Genomic DNA, 20805 nt, shown 5'->3' with positions numbered 1-20805 from the left:
GGAGTTGACAATTGGAAAGAGAAAGGAGTGGAGGAAGGCTGTTCTAGTGTAACTCAAAGTAGTTCCCGCGCAGAGTGGCGAGGGTTTACGGCCCCCCTTCCTTATTTATTGTTTCTCAGAGGCAATGCCAGTCCCGCGGCCCACAATGGTGAAAGACCTCCAGGGCCGGTGGGAAGTCCGTGAAGCCCCAAATCGAAGTTATCTGCCTCTCCCCATTGGCCTTCGCTCGGGCGCAGGCGCAAGGGCTCGGACTCCCGTCCCTAGGGACTGGAAAGCGGCAATTGGCCAAAGCCCTCGAAGTAGGACTCCGGATTGGTAGTTGCTAGCAGGAGCTTGGTTTCTTCCTTGACTTCTGCAAGTGATGGCGTGTGATTGGTTTAAATCCGCGGGCACCTAACGGTGATTGGGCGGGTGCCACGGGCGGGGTACGATCATTGGCTGGGGCTAGGGCCAGCCCTCCTCGGGCGGGCAGCAAATGATGAAATGAGAACGGGGAGGGGAAAGGCCGCGACGTGAGCGCGCGACCTCCGGCGCCATTTTGTAGAGAAACAAGCGGAGTTAACCGAAGGAGGGGGTCGAGGAGAGCCGGAGTCGGGGACCCAGGAGTTTCCTGTGTCCAGCGCTGCCGGAGCCGCCTGAGGTGAGGTGGGCTAGGGCCGGCTGGCGGTGTCAGCTACGGAACGCGGGTGCTGATGGGGGAAGGACTGGGGGCAGTAGTCCCGGGGCCACTGGGAGCGTTTCCCGGAGCGCCGCGGAGTGAGGGGCGGTCGGGACGGGGAAGCGGCGAGACGGGAGCGGTCGGACTCTCTCTCGGTGGCTGGCCGAGTGTTCGGGCTGCGAAGAGAGGAGGCCAGGGCGAAGGCTCCCCGAAGCAGAGGGCAGGGCGCGGGGTGAGACCCGGTGGCCCTCGGCCCGGGCCTGGAGACTCCGAGGGCGCCGGTGGCGGTGCGACGGGCGGCCGGGCCTCACTTGGCGCGGGCGGCACCCTCCTCACACCCCACGAGCTCCTCAACTGCCTGTTTCTCTGTGCGCTCTCGGTGGCTGCAGTGGGCATTGGCGCCCGGGGCCGAGATCCGGGGGCGAGGGGCCGAGCGCGGAGGAGTTGCGGGCTCCCACTTCGTCCCCGTCGGCTCGGGAGCTGCCGTCCCCTCCCCCGCCCCCAGCACGTTGTCAAACCCCGGGTGTTTCGGTCCCTGCGGGTGGGAGGGGCGCGCGGGCGCGGGCGCTTCCTTCCACTTGTCGCCGCAGGTTCTGTGCCCCTCGCGCGCCCGCCGCTCGCTCACACTTTCTCGCAAGCCGGCCCCCGCCCACCGGCCCAGTGTCTGCCCCCCCGGGGGAGCGCCGCCCGAGGGAGCCGAGCCCTTGGAGGCCTCGGCGCCGGTGAGAGATGTACCTACCGCGCGCCTCGGGCGGGCTGGCCGGAGGCCACTCGGTACTGTGTTCCCCGAGCGAGGGGCGCTTTCTGGGTCCCACCGCCTCTGCCCCGGGCGCCGCGCCGGCCGCACGCGGGGTCCCCCGCCGGGAGCCAGCGTCCTCGGTCAAAACCGGAAAACGCGCGCGCTCTGCGTCTGAGACGGTGTCTACACTCGGAGGAGGAAACTTTCCCCCTGAAGTCACTCGGTTTACCTGTCACGTTTCTCAGGTCTCTAATGAAAGGCAGTGTTCTTCCTGAAAGCTGAGCAACAATACTTAATCTCCACCTTCCATTGTTTATCATTCGATTGCCTTGAGGGATGTATGTGAACCGGGAGTAAATAATTCAGGGAATATAATTTGAGTGTTTTTCGCAAAAAAAAAAAAAAAAATCCCGAACGTTTCCAGATGACAGTCTGATAGGGACGGATGGAAAAAGGGGAGGACAAAGTAAACAATTTGGAAGTAGGTGAAACAGGTTAAGAATGAACTCGTTTCTGCAGACATGTTTGGTTTTAATGTTACTGATCTGTGGCCCAGCTTGACGTTTCTACCCTTCCAAAGATCGGCCGTATGGTATTTTAGCTGGTAATAATACATAAATGGTAACAGTTTAAATAGTCATGTTTTAGGAGACTGCACATTGTTACCTTGTCCAAGGAGAAAATGAGCCGATGATACATACAGTTTTAGACCTCTACTTGTGCTCTGAAATGGCAGCTTCTTGGTGAAACTTGTTTGGAGAGTTTTCAACAAGTGTGGGTCCCGAGTCCTATAGTAGAAACTTAAGTTTAGAATCAAGGCACAAAGACTGAAAGTATTTCCCTTCCTTGCCTAAGATTGTAATCTTACAAGTTTTAAGTGAAGTTTTGAGGCATGGTGGAACAACTGAAATACTCTATTTCTAGTCACTAAATTTCCAGGAGGGCTTAAATCCTGTCTCTTTAACATGGATCTTGTCAGGCTACGTACTGTGAGATCCTCCTAACTTTGGGTGAGAGCATTGAAAACAAAACAAACCAAACCTGTGGGGACAGAAGAGGAAATGCTTGCTATCTCATCAAAACATGCTTAAAGACTAATGTCATTATTCTTACATGTTGCCTTTTCCAAGTATGTTTTTGGTTAGATTCTGGTTTAGTTAGGAAAAGCTTTCCTTTTAACCAGCTTAAATTTATGAACTTGAATCTTTACTTCATTCTACAAAGTAACAGATCTTTGGCACTCAATGCCCCAGAAGGGAATTTGTCCACAATGATTATAATTGAATGCTCATATATTTTAAGACACTAATTTTTTTTGTAAGATGCCTGTGTTTCTTGAATTAACAAGTATTGTAGCCCGTCATTTTGAAACACTATATTTTATGAATGTGGTATATTCTTTTATAAAAGAACAAAACTAACTTTCAAGTCATTGAAAAATATTAGCCAAGCATTTCTTAAAAGGCCCTCTCACCAAACTGAACTTGCTGCTGAGAAGTTTCAAAATGGCATCCCACTGATTCTTATTTTAAGACCTTATACTGTGTATAGAAAAATCCTGCAGTTCCCTTTTCTGTTTGCTCACAGTTTTTAAGAAGCCCGTTTCAAAATTAAAATGGGCTCAAATCCTTTTGTCCTTGTATACACAATAGTTTATTTCAATGTACTTTTCACTTACACCTTTGTAAGGATGTAGTAAAACAAATAAAGCATACTGTTCATTGAAAAGCATTGTTTGAGATGTCAGTAATTAGAAGTGTAGACTTAATCTGAAACCCTCTGTTGAGATTGAAAGAAAAGCAGCATTTGGGAGTGTAGACTTAAGAAATGTGTTTGTTTTCTTTTTAAAATTTTTTTAATTGGGGAGCATTGTGTTTTACCAGGACCCATCATCTCGAAGTTAAGTTGCTGTTTTTTCAGTCTAGTTTTTTTTTTTTGGGGGGGGCACATCTCACTGGGCCATGTGGGAATGTGGGAATCAAACCCTTGACCTTTAGTGTTATGAGCTCTGCACTCTAACCACTGAGCGAACCGGCTGCCCTGTGTTTCTGTTTTTAATGCTGGAAAACTTAGCATAAAACTCCAGGGTAAAATGTCTTGGTTAATTTGTTACAGTTGTTAGAAGGAAATTTTTGAAATGTTGAATGAGAGATAAGAGCTCAACATTATCCTTTTTACATAATTAGTTTGAAAGTTTATCACTTTGATTTATAGCTCCTAGTTTTGAAATGCAGTGTTGCTTTTTAAACTTTGTGTAGACCCACCATAAAAGTTAATCCTTTTTTTCAGGCCCTTTGTCATTTTTGCAGTAGCTTCCTAACTAATCTCTAGTATATTTCCCCCATCATTTGTTTATTGGATTTCTTTATTACATAAGTAATACGAATATATCCTAATATGTTGTAAATGATTCCAGGAATATAGTTAATTCTTTACATTAGTGCTAAATTGCTACCTTAGTCCTCATTTTGAAAATAGCCATCCTCTGCCCCAAAGTCCTTCAAGTACCTTGGCTTGGAGCTGTGTGTCGACCCCTCCCTACCTGTGGCAGCATATTACTGTTTTTTACCATAGTGGTTCCCAAGTACACCTTTGCCCCTTTTATCTGGAATGTCCTCGTTTTATCTACCAAAACATTATCCATCACACTAGTTCATACTCAAGTGTACTGTCTATAAATACTTTGATGTTCTTAAGTAAAATTGGTTTCTTACATTCTTGGCCCGTTTCACTTAGTTGTACCATACATTGCCTTGTACGTTTTCTGTCTCATTTTATGATGGGTAAGGAGTTGTCCCTTCCCCCAAACACACATACAATTGCCCTGAATTGTAATTGAATAATGCTTCATTAGTTACACTCACGTAGATTTATGGACCATGACATTCTTGAAAAGAGTATGCCCTGAATTTTGTTCTTTGGGGGCACAAACGTGGAGCTGTATGCTTAAATTCTTGGAGCTGTATGCTTAGAATTTTATTGACATCTTTAAATGGTTAAACTTGGAAAGCTAGTCATCCCGACTTATGGTATCCTTTAGTAGGAGTCCAGGAAAGTGAGGTGACTGATGTCTTAATTTCAGGTCAGGTCAGGTTTTTCTACTCTAGCTCTAATGTTCATTCTATCTTTCATACTGCTTGTGTTCAGTACAAGAAAAAGAAAGATCAATGAATTTGATCATCAAAAAAGTGAGAATAATCTATGTAGTCAGCCACTTGTTTCTTGAAAGACAGAAAGTTTGTCATGCAATTAAAATCTCTTGAGGTTGATTTTGTAGTTCAAAACTCACTTTCATTTAGTGGATTAGATTTTTAGAACATCCTGACTATATAAATAATTCTACAGAATTAAACTGTTTACACGTTGGCAATTCTTTGAATTACCCAGGGATATTTTTTCTTCACTCCGAATGTGACTTTATTCCCCTTAGTACTATTAAGATGTAATTGACATACAACATTGTATCAGTTTAAGATTTACAGCATGACTTGACATACATATCTTGTGAAACACTCCCAATGCTTTCTTTGGATAAGGTTTTCCTAGTTGTGACCAAAGCAAATACAGAGTTTTTTCCTAGCAGTATTTTGGAGGATAAAACAGATTTGAGTTTTTCATTTCTTCAGTGTGAAAATGTAATACTCTAGTCTGAGAAAAAGTTGGTTACAATGAGTGGTCATTACTTAACCTCAGTGTGATAAATTTGCACTTCTGTTGAGAGATGTGCAAAGGATGGAGGGAGTTAGTTTTAAAATATTGCTCAGCACTATGAATTGAATTCTCCCAGATATTTGATAAGTTTTCTCTTGAAGTAGTTATATTTTAAAGTAGCTTCAAGAAGGATACTCTCTGTTACTATGTTTTACTAGTCTTATGTATATTATATAGTGCTTGACTTTATAATTTTGCAAATGCTACTGGGAAGATGCTTCTGAATATTCAGTTGATTTCAGATCAAGAACTTGGTTCCTTTCTGATTTTGGCGTAAGTATGCTTTTCTGGCTCCCTTCTTCAGTTTTTAAAATAGGATTTATTTGCTAACACTGTTTTGAACTATGCTGATGTATGGATTGGATCAAGTCTTATAAATTTCCGAAGGTATCCACACAGGCTATTAAATGTTCTTTAAAGTTAGTATTAAGGGTTCATTGCACTGAGTAAAATTGCTTGTTTAAAGTGACAGTGATATAATTATGAAGGATGTCAACTCTTTAAAAAATATTTTTTTCTTTAAAGTTTGGGGCGACGATTGTTAATTTTTTTTTTATTGGGGAATATTGGGGAACTATGTTTTTCCAGGATCCATCTGCTCCAAGTCAAGTCGTTATCTTTCAGTCTAGTTGTGGAGGGCGCAGCTCAGCTCCAAGTCCAGTTGCCGTTTTCAATCTTAGTTGCAGGGGATGCAGCCCACCATCCCATGCGGGAATCAAACCGACAACCTTGTTGTTAGGAAATCCCGCTCTAACCAGCTGAGCCATCCATCCGCTGCCCCTCTAGCAGCTCAGCGGCAGCCTGTTGTCTTCAATCTAGTTGTAGAGGGCGCAGCTCCCACTGGCCCATGTGGGACTCGAACCGGCAACCCTGTTGTTCAGAGCTCGTGCTCTAACCAACTGAGCCATCCGGCTGCCCATGGCATGGATTTTTAAAGATTACTTTCCTTGCCTTTATATACAGACAAATATACTAACGATTATAGAAGTTGAGGTTATCTGTCCTAAGGTAAAATGTAAAAGTCACTTGTAAGTATTTCATTTTGTATTTTTAGTCATCTCCAGTCAGTAAGCCCTCAAGGACTTTGGCAAGTTCAAAAACATTGGTGTGATAACTTACTTTAATATACTAACCTAGTTTTGGAATATTTGTGCATAGCTTGTAGAGTTCTTCTGTGTTTGGGTTTAAGTGAATAATTCTCTCTTCATGTGCTATTGTCTACCCTGTTTCTACCCTTGCTCTCCCCTAGAGTTACTCTTAGTTCATCATCTAAAGTAATTCTTGTATTCTAAAAGTCATGGTATCCCAATCAAAATCATCCCTTGATTCTTCATTTGTCGTTAGTGTAAGCCGAAGTCCTTTCATCACCTATAGGATTTAGCTCTGCCCGATACCACCTCATGTATTCTCCATCCATCCCCCCCCCATTCTCTTTACTGTTTCCCCTTTCCCCAGGTTTTCTTCACTTACACTTGGCCTGCTTGCTTTTCCTTACACATGCCACGCACTCTCTGAGGCAACATTTGTACTGACTGACAGATCCCTCTGCCTGGAACGTGTCTTTCTCAGATGTGTGGACGGCCATACATCCCTCAGCTCCTTCAAGTCTGCTCAGATACTACTTGAGGGCTCACTCTGACCACCCTACTTAAAGTGCACCCCCGCCCGCCCCAATGTGATTCACCTTCACCTTGCAGTTTTTCTTTTTCCATAGTGAACATCTCCTAAAATGCTTTGTAATTTCTTTTTCTTTTTTTTTTTTTTTAAGATTTTTTTATTGGGGAAGGGGAACAGGACTTTATTGGGGGACAGTGTGTACTTCCAGGATTTTTTCCAAGTCAAATTGTCCTTTCAACTCCTGTGGAGTGCGCATTTCAGCTCCAGTTGCCGTTGTTAGTTTTAGGGCACAGAGCCCACCATCCCTTGTGGGACTCGAGTAGTCAAACAAGGTTGAGAACCCCCTGGCCCATGTGGGAATCGAACCGGCAGCCTTCGGTGTTAGGAGCCTGGAGCTCTAACTGCCTGAGCCACCGGGCCGGCCCATTCATAGTTTCTTATGATACTGTTTCTCTCCCCTATAATGTATGTATGTCTATTCACTGATGAACCTCAAATGTTTGGCACATAGTAAGGAATCAACAAATACTTGACTGGGTTAATACATGGAATAGTAATGCATGAACTTTTTTCTGATAAGTTGTGGCCACTTCACATAAGTCATATACCATTTCTTAACATCTGGTAGATTTGAGTTGTGCTTAGCCTTGTGTTAACTTTGTGGAAAACCAAACTTGAGTTGTATATCTGGGGCCTACCCTATAGAAAGTGTATGCAAAAGCCCATTTTATCAGAAAGGGCACTACTGGTATTTGGTCAGCATAGTTTTTCTGTTGGAGCTGTTCCCCTTGCAAGATGTTTATTGAATCTCTAATTCTCATTGAATGCTAATGGCTCTCTCACTTAACATTTCAAATGCTTTTGGAGATTGTATTGCCCTCCAGTTTATTCCAGTAAATACTATTTTGAGGTTGAGTTTTGTTGTCAGGGTTATTTTATTTACTTTAGCTCCAATTATTATTGGTGTAAATCACAACTTAAAATTTAATTTAAAAAAAATTTGTATATTGGGGAACAGTGCGTTTTTCCAGGACCCATCAGCTCCAAGTCAAGTAGTTGTTTCAATCTAGTTGTGGAGGGCGCATCTCACAGTGTGGCCCATGTGGGGATTGAACTGGCAACCTTGGTGTAATCAGCACCACGCTCTAACCAACTGAGCTAACCAGCCATCCCTTAAAATTTAATTTTACAGTGGCATATGTGAAAGATTACGTGAGGAAAAGGAATACCATATTTCACTGATTCTAAAACAAATTTTCAAATGTTAACATCTCTGAAATTGGGATGTATCATGTCATAGAAAAAAACAGTCAAGTAAACTTTCTTAGTGATACATAAAATAGTGACGCTATTACAATTAAAGACAAACCAACCTGAAATTAAATGATTTTTGAAAATGGTCTCCATCTCTGATGTGTGGGTGACTAAGGTGAAAGAAATTTCTCAAACGTTGACTACATTTTTTGCATTACGTCTAGTCAAATTGTATTTTAGGGACCTAAGGATTGAACATTAGTATTGGGCTTACCAAGGTTCTGGAAAGTTTTTGGCACTCTTGAAGTTGATGGGTTAGGAATGGTGGTGAGGAAGAGATGGAATTCCAGGAACCGATGGAAAGGGTAATAAATAAGAAACAATAGTGTGGCCAGGGATTTAGTTTATAGTGCATCATACATACTGAAGGGTGAGGAGAGGTAGATCAGCCTGTCAGCCGCCAGATGATCTGAAGTGGTTTGAGAGGTTTTGCAGGGGCTGGGGCTTGAGCCAGGCCCTGGTGTTATTGCCTGTGGCCTTTGTCCCCTTTATGGAGGCATTGTTGACCACCTTCCCGGTGACCACTAACTTCCCTTTCTGGAAGGCCATCAATGATCTTCTAGTGCTAATTCTGATACACTTTTTTTTTCATTGCCAACTGTATCTTTTCAAATCTCTTCCCCATGGTTTCTATAGACTATGGATGTATTAGTTATCCTTTTCTTTTCTTTTCTTTTTTTTTAAGGAGGGCGCAGCTCACAGTGGCTCATGCGGGGATTGAAACGGCAACCTTGGCATTATCAGCACCACGCTCTAACCAGCTGAGCTAACCTGCTGCCCCAATGTACTAGTTATCAATTGCTGCATAACAAATTACTCCCCAATTTAACTGTTTAAAACTGTCTTGCTCTTTATTATTTCATAGGCACAGCTTAGGTATCCATCGGCTATCGTCACCTCAAGCAGAAGGGTGGAAGATCTTACAAACTCACTCATGTAAACTGTTAGCAGGCTTCAAATCCTCGCTGGCTGTTGGTTGGGAGACATCAATTCCTTGCCACACGTGCCGTCTCCTTAAGGTTACTTATAACATGGCAGCTTGCTTGTCTCAGCACAGGCTTAGAGAGAGATAAAGATGATAGAATTCAGTCTTTTTGTAACTTAGTCTTGGAAATGACTTTGTTACCTTCTTTTGAAGCCACAGTTAAGGTACAGCCCACACTTGGGAGAGAATTACATAAGGGTGTAACTATTAGGTAGGGATCATTGGGGCTATTTTAGAGGCTGCCAACACAATGGATATTTCCCAAAGATTTGTCCTTGGGGCTCTGTTAGGGATGCTGTCTGTTCCTAGGTTTTACTTACTACGACTAAGTAGAGGACTTCCTTGGTTTCTATTCTTTTACCTCTGGCTATTCTTCATTTCCTTTTTTGAGTTCCTCTTTTCCCACCCACCTTTAAATGCTAAGCTGCCTTAGGACTATCTATCTAGGCCCTCTCTTATTCTGCAGTTCTCTCATGCTGTCTCATTTATATGTTGATGACTTCCAGATCTACTTGCACTCCACACTTGCTGTGCTCCAAACTGTAAATCCAACTGCCCAGTGGACTGCATCTGTGTGTCTCACTCCAGATAGGTCCCAAATTGAATTCCTCAATCTCTTTCTTGCCCTTCAAATTTTCTCTTCCTCAGTTGTTTTATGTTAGGCATAAGTGGAACCAAGGTACTTCATCTGGAAATGTGAGTACTTATTTGACAACTCTTTCCTTCACTTCCCTTCTTTTACAGAGTTTCAGAGTCTCTGCAGTTCCCTCTTGAATGCATTCACTTCTCTTTCCCTCTGATATTCTTAATTTCCCTGTGACCTACTCTTTGCTTTCTCAGTTTTTCACATTGCAAAGAGGAGCTTCTAAAAATTTTCACCTGATCATGTCTTCTTATTAGGCAGAGCAGGCTAGTGTAACAGACAACCCCAAGACATCATTGGCTTAACAGAGTATTTATACTCAGGTAACTCCTCAGATAACTTTCGCTGAGTGTCTTCATTAGCTTGCCCTCTGTGCAGTAAGTCAGGAACCCAGTTTCTTTCCACCTTCAGCGCCACCCTCTAGGCCTTGGAAGTTCCCATTTAGCTGTCAGGGGTGAAAGAATTGATGCTCATGAGTGAGTAGGAGGTTTTATGGACCAGGTCTGGAAGTGGCTGGGATCATTTTGGCTTACATTTCATTGGCTAGAACTTAGTCTCCTGGCCACACCTGTGCAAGAGAGGCTGAGAAATGTAGGTTAGCTATTTAGCCAGGAAGGGGAAATAAATCTTTTTGGTGAGCATCTAGCCAGTCTCTGCCCACTCCCTCATTCTCTAAGACATACCTACACCAATCCAGATCGTTTCCAGGGTTGTCGTAGGATAAAATGCAAAGTTCTGAAATGGAGTCTGTACCCACTAGAGAAGAAATCCACAAATTGGGTCTCAGTTACCTCCAGAAGACATTTCATCTTGGCCACTAGCAGGTTTAGTGTGTTGGGGATCCCCAAGTTTACCACCTCCAGATTCAATAATTCACTAGGAGAACTCACAGGGCACAGGATGTTGTTGTATTTAGGGCGTATGATTTATTACAGCAAGAGAATACAGGGCAAAATCAGCAAGGGGAAAAGTGCAGAGGAAACTAGTGCCTCTTCCAGTGGAATCACACAGGACACTATTCCTCCAGCAAAGAGTTGTGACAACACATTTGTGTGAAATGTCCAGCAGGAAAGCTCATTAGAAACTCAGTACCTAAAGTTGTTATTAAACCTTCTGCCTACTTACCACATAAAAATTTTAGGTTCCCCGAGTGAGAGCAAGTGTTAAACATAAACCACATTTTTTTTTTTTTTTTTTTGGTATGGTTTAGGCACAGTGAGCTACTCTTACTAATTCTGGAAGTGGGAATTCTCCAGAAATCTAAGTTCTGACACCAACATGACAAGCCTTTCCAGGATAGCAGTCTCAGGCTTTCTGTGTTATAATAACAATTTTCTATACAGTGAGAGGATTTTGTGTAGAGAATCTTGGAATCTGCAAAACTTTATTGATCTCATATATTGTTTTTGAAAGTATTTTTCGGGCTGGGCCGGTGGCTCAGACGGTTGGAGCTCCATGCTCCTAACTCCAAAGGCTGCCAGTTCAGTTCCCACATGGGCCAGTGGGCTCTTAACCACAAGGTTGCCAGTTCAATTCCTCGAGTCATGCAAGGGATGGTGGGCTATGCCCCTGCAACTAAGATTGAACACGGCACCTTGAGTTGAGTTGCCTCCCAAATGGCTCAGTTGGTTGGAATGCGTCCTCTTAACCATAAGGTTGCTGTTTCGACTCCCGCAAGGAAAGGTGGGCTGCGCCCCCTGCAACTAGCAATGGCAACTGGACTTGGAGCTGAGCTGCGCCCTCCACAACTGAGATTGAAAGGACAACAACTTGACTTGGAAAAAAGGCCTGGAAGTACACACTGTTCCCTAATAAAGTCCTGTTCCCCTTTCCCAATAAAATCTTTAAAAAAAAAAAAAAAGAAAGAATTTTTCTGTTTCAGTGGGGGGAAAGTTCTAACTTTTCAAATAGTTATTATTTGTATTATAGATACTCTGCATATAAGGACATAACATACACAAAATGCTGTTTTGTAACTTTTCCCCCAGTAGAGAATTTCCATTCTTTCAAACTCCATTTTTAAATGATTGCATCAATGTTTGGTGTACATGGAAACATTTATTTCCCAGAGCTGTTAGTTAGGTCAGTGGTTCTCAAACATTAAAATGCATAAGAATCACCTGCAGAGTGTGTTCAAAATACCACGTCCTATTCTGTTTCCCCAAGAGTTTGATTTTTTGGTGTAGGGTGGTGCTTAGGAATCAGCATTTTTAAAATAGTATTATAGTAAATTCTGTATTCTGTTACCCTGTTTCCCCGAAAATAAGACCTAGCCAGACAATCAGCTCTAATGCGTCTTTTGGAGCAAAAATTAACATAAGACCCGGTATTATATTAGTCAGTCTTATTTTACTATAAGACAAGTAATATTATATTAATTTTTGCTCCAAAAGACACATGAGAGCTGTTTGTCTGGCTAGGTCTTATTTTTGGGGAAACAGAGTAGGCCCCTTGAAATGAGCGTTTACTTTTGTGTTTTTCATAGCACCTAATGTGTATACATAGTATATAGAGTTAGGCTCAAATATTTGAATTAACAGAAGTGCCACCTTTAGCACATGGTATTTGTATAGTACACTGGTGTAAATTTATATGGTACACTGGAGTAAACTGGAAGGGAATCATTTGGGGCATTTTATATAATCCCGATAAAATGAAGAATGATAGTAAATTTTTCCGATTAAAAATATTTTTTATGTAAATTTACTAACAATTGTCACCCCAATAAAATTAATTAAAAAAAAAACAAAACAAAAAAAATATTTTTGAAGTTTAATGAACTTGAACTTGTTTCTGTGATTAGGTTTATGTTGGTTTTATGTTGGTTTTATGCTTGAATAGGCTACATACATTTTAAATCTCCAAATTACTGAGTCATAATCAAAGAGCTAATTTGCATAAATATGTGATACATTTAAACATACCCCTTTTTCCCCCCACAACTCCTATTCAAGCCGTTGTTCTCAGTCTAGTTGTGTAGGACACAGCTCCCTGGCCCATGCTGGTGTTATGAGCCTTGTGCTCCCCCTGCTGAGGCACTTGGTCTCCAGCTTTCGGCCCGCTGCTCACGGCAGCTCACGCAGTCCAGCTCTTGCAATGCTCTGGCTGCTCACAGCCCCCCAACTCCAGGTCGACCAGTTGTTCAGTCTTAGCTATAGAGGGTGCAGCTCGCTGGCCCATGTGGGAATGGAACCGGCGACCTCTGGCATTAAGAGCGCGGCGCTCCAACCATCTGAGCCACTGGGCCACCCACGTTTAAAGCATTTTTAAAGCCATTTGAAAAATTTAAATTTAAATATTTAAAAGTAAATGATCTTTTATTGAAAAATATAATATGGACTTTAAAAAAATACATGAACGTATTTTCAGCCAAACAGTAACAATAATTATGTAATTTTGCAGTAATGAAGAGGCTTTAATTGGAGAATTTGTATGCATTGTAGCATTGTAATGCATTGCTGCTATCTTGGATACCACTGAAACAAGGCGAGATTTCAGGGTTTTAGTCGCTCCTGTCAAGAGCCTACCACTCACCCGTGTCCATTTCACCACTCTGGACCAGTCAGTCACATCTTGGTTGACCTGGCTATGCTCCTTGGCATGTGGTATGTAAACTTCTCCAGCATCTCCCTGCTTCCCCCCACCCCAAGATTGGCAGCTGCTTACTTTCCAGCCAGTTACTAAAGCAGATGTTGAGGTGATAGAGCATCTTATCCATTGTGCTTGTAGTGGATTCTTCTATTCCCCTGATGTTATCAGAGGGTTGACTGGTTTGAGCTGCTCTCTGGAGCAACCTAAGAGACTGCCATGAGGGCTTAGAAGATCTTTGTCTCTGTTATATTTTCTACCAATTAAAGATACACCCTTTAGGAAAAGCTTTGATCTAGCTGAGGCCCAATTTTACAGATGGGGGAGAGGAGGAGGGAGAAGCATAGAGGTTCAGTCACTTGTTCAAGGCCGTCTAGCCTTGTGTTATGTGCAATCACTGGTCCTATGGCTTTAAAGTTTGGATTATTTTGAAAATTGCTCGTGCTTATCTTAAACTTTGTAAAAATTACTGTATACCCACAAAAGTTAAAATACAGTTGAGTACAAAGTTAACTGATGGAATTTTTTAGAAATTCCATCACGTGGTTATTATCCCTGCTTTAAATTATAAAAGTAATACATGGCCGCCATCCCCAGTTTTATTAAGAAAAATGAAAAGAGCAGTACAATGAACAGCCACATAATTTCTTCCTACATTCAACAATTAACATTTTGCCATATTTATTTTCTCTATATTTTTACTGAGCCATTTTGTCTGAAATGCTTCAGCATGCATCTCCTACAAATCAGGACCACCTTGCATCACCACACTATGTCTAAACCTAAGAATATTAAATACTTTTATAACATCCAGTCAATTTTAAAACTTCCCCAGTTGCCTTAAGAATATCTTTTACAACTTTTTTTGGATTAAGATGTGATTAAGATTTACATTATACTTTTTCATTTTCGTTTTGTAATCTGGAACAGACCCCACTTTTTTGTCTCCTTTTCCTGCCTGCCTGTTGGCAAGCCCAGGGTACTGGTCTGGCAGAATAATCCAACACCTGGATTTGTCTGATAGGTTCTCAGGTATAAATTGGTTTAAACTTGTTTCCTGTGAATTGATAGGTGGGGGGGTATGGTTAGCTTTATGTTACCATTTTTGGCAAGAATACTCCAAAGTGATACTTCATATTGCAACACATCAACAGGTACATATGTTGGGTAGTCTCACCATTAGTAATAAATTTTATCTTTTGGTCAAGGTATTGACTGCCATATCTCTTATATAAAGGGACATTTTTTTTTTCCCCTTTGCAATTACAAGTAATCTGTTGGGTAATACTGTGCAAATGTCGCAGCATCCTTTCACTTGAGGTTTTTTAGGCATTAGTGATTCTTCCCTGAATCAATTTTTATACAGGTTAGGGGGTTAAGAAATAGTTACTTTAATTTTCTTTCATACTTTCTAAATTTACTAGCTGGCACTTTTCTGTAAAAGGTGCATCTTACCCTTTTAAGTGTAATCATGGATTCAGGGATTCTTAACTCTACTGTAGTCATAGTCATTTTTTTTATGCTGTGATTTGAAAGGACTTTTACCATAGTATTTTTCTGAAATTGCAGAGTAAATAACAGGTCCTGTGTTCTTTAAGTCAGAATGTTTAGCTGGATTTTTTTTTTCCATCTACACATGAGAATGTGTAGAAGTAAATTTGTGGCTGCAAATAATAAACTTGATCTCCAGCATGCATTTAAAAATGATGTTTGTGATAAATTAAGAGTATATGATTTTTAAAATTGGCAATAATAAAATAAGCAGATTATTTCTACTTTTGCTCCCTCCTAAAGCATTTCGAAATGAAATTGCATTTCAGTCATATTGTAAAATTATTGGTCATGTAAGTCCCTTTTTGATCCTCAAATTTACTGATTAGTAAGAATCTCTTTCATAGGCTTTGTATCTTTCTGACATATCCCACTGAGATTTTTGTGTGTTTCATTTTTTTTTTTGTCACAGGATAACCCACACTTACCTTTGTGCTTGTTCCAAACTCGGGGAATTAATCATTTCTACAAGGAACCTTGGTTCTTTTTAGTATTTAGAAACCGGTTCTTTTTAGTACGTGTATTTAGAAACCAAGATCCAGGAGTTAGATGGGGCTCATTGCTTTTGAGATACCATTGTTTCTAGAACATTTTTTAAATTGAGATATAATTGACATACAACATTGTGTAAGTTTAAGGTATACAACGTTCTGATTTGATACATTTATATTGCAACATGATTGCCATTGTAGCTAGCTAACACCTAACACAAATTATCATTTCTTCTAGTGGTGGAAACAGTAAATCTAATCTCTTAGCAAGTTTAATGTTTATAATACAGATTTTTTAAATTTTTATTGGGTAATATTGGGGAACTGTGTTTCTCTCCAGGGCGCAGCTCAGCTCCAAGTCCAGTCACGGTTTTCAATCTTAATTGCAGGGGGCGCAGCCCACCATCCCATGCGGGAATTGAACCGCAACCTTGTTGAGAGCTCAGCCCACGCTCTCACCAACAGCCATCTGGCCGCCCTATAATACAGTTTTGTTGTTTATAATCACTATTGTGTTTTAGGTATCCAGGACTTCTTTACCTGCTATTTGCAAGTATGTACCCTTAAATACTTAACTGCCACCACCGGTAACCACCATTCTACTCTTTTTTGAGTTCAGTTTTAAAAATGTTTATTGAGATAAATTGGCATAACATCCATTTTAGGTGTGCAACATAATGATTTGATATTTGTATATGATGTGAAATGATCACCATGATAAATCTAGTTAGCATCTATCACCACACATACTGTGTTTCCCTGAAAATAAGACCAGGTCTCATATTAATTTTTGCTCCAAAAGACACATTAAGGTTTATGTTCAGAGGATGTCATCCTGAAAAATCATGCTAGGGCTCATTTTCCAGTTAGGTCTTATTTTTGGGGAAACGCGGTAGTTACAAAAAATTTTCTTTCCTTGTTATGAGAACTTTTAAGATTTACTTTAATTATAGTCACCACGCTGGATATTACATCCCCATGATTGACTGACTGACTTATTTATTTTCGTCGTCCTTGCACAGGGGCCATGCTAATCTCTATCATTTCAGCTTTAGTATATATATGTGCTGCCCAAGTGAGCACAACTTCTTTTCTAACTGGAAGTTTACCTTTTGACCACCTTTACCCATTTCACATACCCCATCCCTTCTCCTCAGGCAACCACCAATCTGTTCTCAGTATCTAAGTTTTTTTTAAGTTTCCACATATAATGGATATATAGTATTTGTCTTTGACTTGTCTCATTTAGTTTAATGTCTTCAAGGTCCATCCATGTTGCAAATAGCAGGATTTCCTTTTTTCTCATGGCTGAATTTGTGTGTGCGTGTGTGTGTGTGTGTGTGTGTGTGTGTGCATCTTTATCCATGCATCCAATGACAGACACTTAGGCTATTTCCACATCTTGGCTATTGTGAGTAATGCTGCGATAAACATGGGAGTGCAGATATCTCTTTCATAACCTGTTTTCTTTACTTTGAATATATGCCCAGAAGGGCATCGCTGGTTTTTATTTTTATTTTTTTATTATGGTAATTCTACTTTTAATTTTTTGAGGAAGCTCCACACTGTTCTCCATAGTGGCTGAACCAGTTTACTGTCCCACCAGCAGCGCACAGCCTTTTCTCCACATACTTGGCCAACACTTAATCTCTTCTTGTTGATGGTCATCCTTACAGGTGTGAGGTGATACCTCATCCTGGTTTTGATTTGTACTTCTCTGATGATTAATAATGTTTAACATCTTTTCGTGTACGCGTTGGCCATTTCGATGCCTTTTTTTGTTGTTTGTGCTTTTGGTGTCATATCCAAAAAGTTATTGCCACAGCCAATGTCCAGGAGCTTCCCTGTGTTTTCTTCTAGCAGTTCTACGCTATCAGGTCTTATGTTTAAGTCTTTGATCAATTTTAGGTTCATTTTTGTGAATGGTGTGAAACAGGGGGTCCTGTTTGTTTTTCTCTGGTTATCCCAGCAGCATTTGTTGAAGAAACTATGCTTTCCCCATTGGATGTTAACTCCCTCAAATATTAGTTGACTATATATGTTAACAAGATTGCTGGTCTTGATGTGATACAGAAATGTGATGTGATATAGAAAAAAGAGGGTTGGGGTGGGGGTTGCAATTTTGAGGTCAGAGTGATCGTCACTGAGAAGGTGACATTTATGTAAAAAGACTTGAAGAAGTGAGGTAGGTAGCCATGTTGGTATATGGAGGGAAGAGCATTCCAGGCACAGAGATCAACTGATGTAGAGGCTTGAAGGTGGGAGAGTGCTAGAGAACACGTGAGGAGGAGGCCATTGTGGCTACATAGAACTGAGCCAGGGGGAGAAAGAAGAGGAAGCCAGAAGAGTACCTGCCGGTGGCTGGGTTCTGTAAAGATGTGTTTGTTCACAGGCCATTAAAAGGGCTAAGGTTTCCATTCTGAGGCAGTGAAGGGTTTTGAGCACAGGATGACCTATCAGAGTTTTTTATGTTTGAAAAGTTTTTTTCTCTGGCTGTTGTATTGAGTGAGAATAGACTGTAGAGAGTAAGGGTGGAAACAGGAGACTAGTTAAACTAACATAGTAATCCAAATGAGAGAGGATGATCCTTGGTTATTACAGCTGTAGAGGTGGTGTGAGAAATGGGTATAGCAGGAAGGATTTCTGGGCAGATTGATTATGGGGAGTAGGGAGACTCCCAAGACTTTGACCTAATAATAACTTTAAGGATAGAGTTGGCATCAGCTGAGATGGGGAAGGCTTTTGTATGGGTGGAACATCATTGAGGAGGAAGATCAGGAGCTCATTTTTGAACATGCTGTGTTTGAGATGTCAAGTAGGAAATTAGATACCGTGTTTCCCCGAAAATAAGACCTAGCCGGACCATCAGCTCTAATGCGTCTTTTGGAGCAAAAATTAATATAAGACTCGGTCTAATATAATATACCCAGTCTCATTTTACTATCATGTAAGATTGGCATAATATATAATATAATACCACGTTTTATTAATTTTTGCTCCAAAAGACATTAGAGCTGATGATCCGGCTAGGTCTTATTTTCGGGGAAACATGGAAATACAAATATGGACACCACGAGAGAAGTTTGGGCTGGAGATAGAACTTTGACTGAAGTAGGTCACTAAGAAAGTGAATATAGAGAAGTCCAAGGGTGCCAGTACTGTGAAGTCGAAACAGGAAGGGCCAATAAAAGACTGAGAAGGAGAGACCATTGAAATGGCATTTGAGAAATAAAGTAACAAAAGTGTGTATTGGAGAGAATGATGGGTGATTTTCTTTTTTAAACTTTTATTTAAGTGTTTTTCTAGGACCTATCAGCTCCCAGTCAAGTAGTTATAATCTGGTTGTGGAGGGCTCAGCTCACAGTGGCCCATGTGGGAATCGAACTGGCAGTCCTGTTAAAAGCACCTTGCTCTAACCACCTGAGCTAACCGGTCGCCCAGAGAGTGATGGGTTTTGCCAGGCTTCTGCTGGTTAGGATGATCACGTCCTGGTTTACACCTGTTATCTTGGTGTACATTGTGTAGTATATATGCTGCCAAAGCAAGCACTTGGTGTACATTGTTAATGGTATCCCCTTTACTTTTTTGGGGGGAGGGATATTGGGGAACTGTGTTCTTTCCAGGACCTATCAACTCCATGTCAAGTTGTTTTCAATCTAGTTCTGGTGGGTGCAGCTCACTGGTTCATGTGGGAATTGACCTGGCGAACGTGGTGTTATGAGCACCGCGCTCTAACCACTGAGAAAACCGGCTACCCTCCCTTCCATAAGTGTCCTAGTTTGGTTTAATAAATTATGTTGTCACCCCACTCATCTAATAAGGTGAGGGCTCAGGATTGGTCATTAATTTAATGCATTAACTTGTTGGGATAATGAAAATCGATTGGCTTGTTGAAACTTGTATCACACTAGTATTTTTATCCTTAGTATCCTTAGGAGTCTTTTCATTTTTTAAATTTTTAAAAAAGATTTTATTGGTGAAGGGGAACAGGACTTTATTGGGGAACAGTGTGTATTTCCTTGACTTCTTCCAAGTCAAGTTGCTGTCGTTTCAGTCTTAGTTGGGGAGGGCGCAGCTCAGCTCCAGGTCCAGTTGCTGTTGCTAGTTGCAGGGGGTGCAGCCCACCATCCCCCACAGGAGTCCAACCTGCAACCTTGTGGTTGAGAGCCCACTGGCCCATGTGGGAATCTAACCGGCAGCCTTTGGAGTTAGGAGCACGGAGCTCTAACCGCCTGAGCCACGGGGCCAGCCCCTTAGTAGTCTTTAGATGTTAATGTGGAATGGTTGTAGTTCTTGCCGTGGGGCTCTTATCAAAAGAGATGATATAGTTGAAGTGCGGAAGATCTCAGTTGTATTTGAGGAATTGTTTCTTGGAAGATTATTCAGCAGCATTTGTTTTGCTGAATTTGTGCTGCACCATAGGTAACATAATAATTAAAATAGACTGTCATAGCATCTATTTCATGCTGAAGTTATTCTGTTCGTTTTTGTCATTCTGAGAAAGGAGAAACTTTCTCTGTCTTCCAAACTACCTGTCATGAAATCTATTGCCTTTTTGTATATAATTATGTGTAATAAGCATTAATGTGTGTAATCTATAAAATAACTGCTCTTGTAAACAGCATGCTTTGAGTAATATAGTTTTAGCTGAACATAATTTGCAGAAATTCAAAATTCTGTGAATTATATTTGGCACAAAAACTGAGCATTTAGATTTAAATAAAGGGGTTCTGTTTTGACTTTGTTAGCCATACAATTTTAATGATGCTGTCACATCTGAAGGCATCCTAGCCAGTGACTTTCTTGAGTTCTTGGTTTGAGCTTAGGAGGTTGTTGTGGTTTCTTGGGCTTTCTTTCCCTCCTGGAAACAACTGTTTAGTTGAGCTTGGATGTGGAAATTCCTTAAACAACCAATGGTTTATATATATGTTGCTACATTCATTTTTCCTCTAGGTTGTTTGATATTTTACCAAAGTTTCAAATCTATCTTATCTTAAACCCACCCTAGTACTATTCCTGTGGGTTTTCTCCCATTTTCTTTATAAACGTTTGTTTGAAAAAGAAAGGTGGAAAATAAAAGATGAATACTTACGGGAAAACAACTTTAAAAGCTGTAGAAGGTGAACTCAGGTATCTTATTTAAGTTCATCAAAACCTTCTATACTTTTTTCATTAATGAGCATTTTTCCCACACAGTTTCACTTTATTCTTTTAAACAACTGCCTTGTTTGAATATGTCATAGTTTATTTAAACAGTTTTTTACAATTTTACTTTTTGCTATGGTAAACAATACTTCAGTGAAAATCTGTTTTCTTTGCATTCTTGAGGCAGTGTATGTGGAGGGATATAGTCAGTAGTGGAATTTATAGGTTCAAGGGTAGTGCAGTAAACACTTTTTACAATATTGCCAATTTGAGTTTCAGAAAAGGCTGTACCAGTTAATACTGTTGTTAACAGCCTGGTAAATCCTCTGTATATATCCTCAGTATGATGACCCTCAAACTAGG

The 20805-nt window shown here is 41.0% G+C and overlaps 1 protein-coding gene across 7 annotated transcripts in view; it reads left to right on the top strand.

Annotated features, from left to right (window-relative positions):
- Positions 1–480: 480 nt before the first annotated feature.
- Positions 481–20805, top strand: part of CNOT1 (CCR4-NOT transcription complex subunit 1) — a 78443-nt gene continuing 58118 nt past the window's right edge. For 5 of the 7 annotated variants that reach the window (XM_081031001.1, XM_081031003.1, XM_081030999.1 and 2 more), the window contains exon 1: positions 526–640. The gene's annotated coding sequence lies outside the window, so the exon portion shown is untranslated. Of the gene's footprint in view, positions 641–20805 lie in introns of all 7 variants that reach the window. The other 2 variants (XM_081031004.1, XM_081031000.1) reach the window with 1 other exon arrangement.

The sequence above is a fragment of the Rhinolophus hipposideros genome, assembly GCF_964194185.1.
Source record: "Rhinolophus hipposideros genome assembly, chromosome: 21".
Classification (NCBI taxonomy): Eukaryota; Metazoa; Chordata; class Mammalia; order Chiroptera; family Rhinolophidae; genus Rhinolophus; species Rhinolophus hipposideros.
The sequence above is the reverse complement of the archived record's forward strand: the minus strand, read 5'-3'. Positions and strand labels throughout refer to the sequence as shown.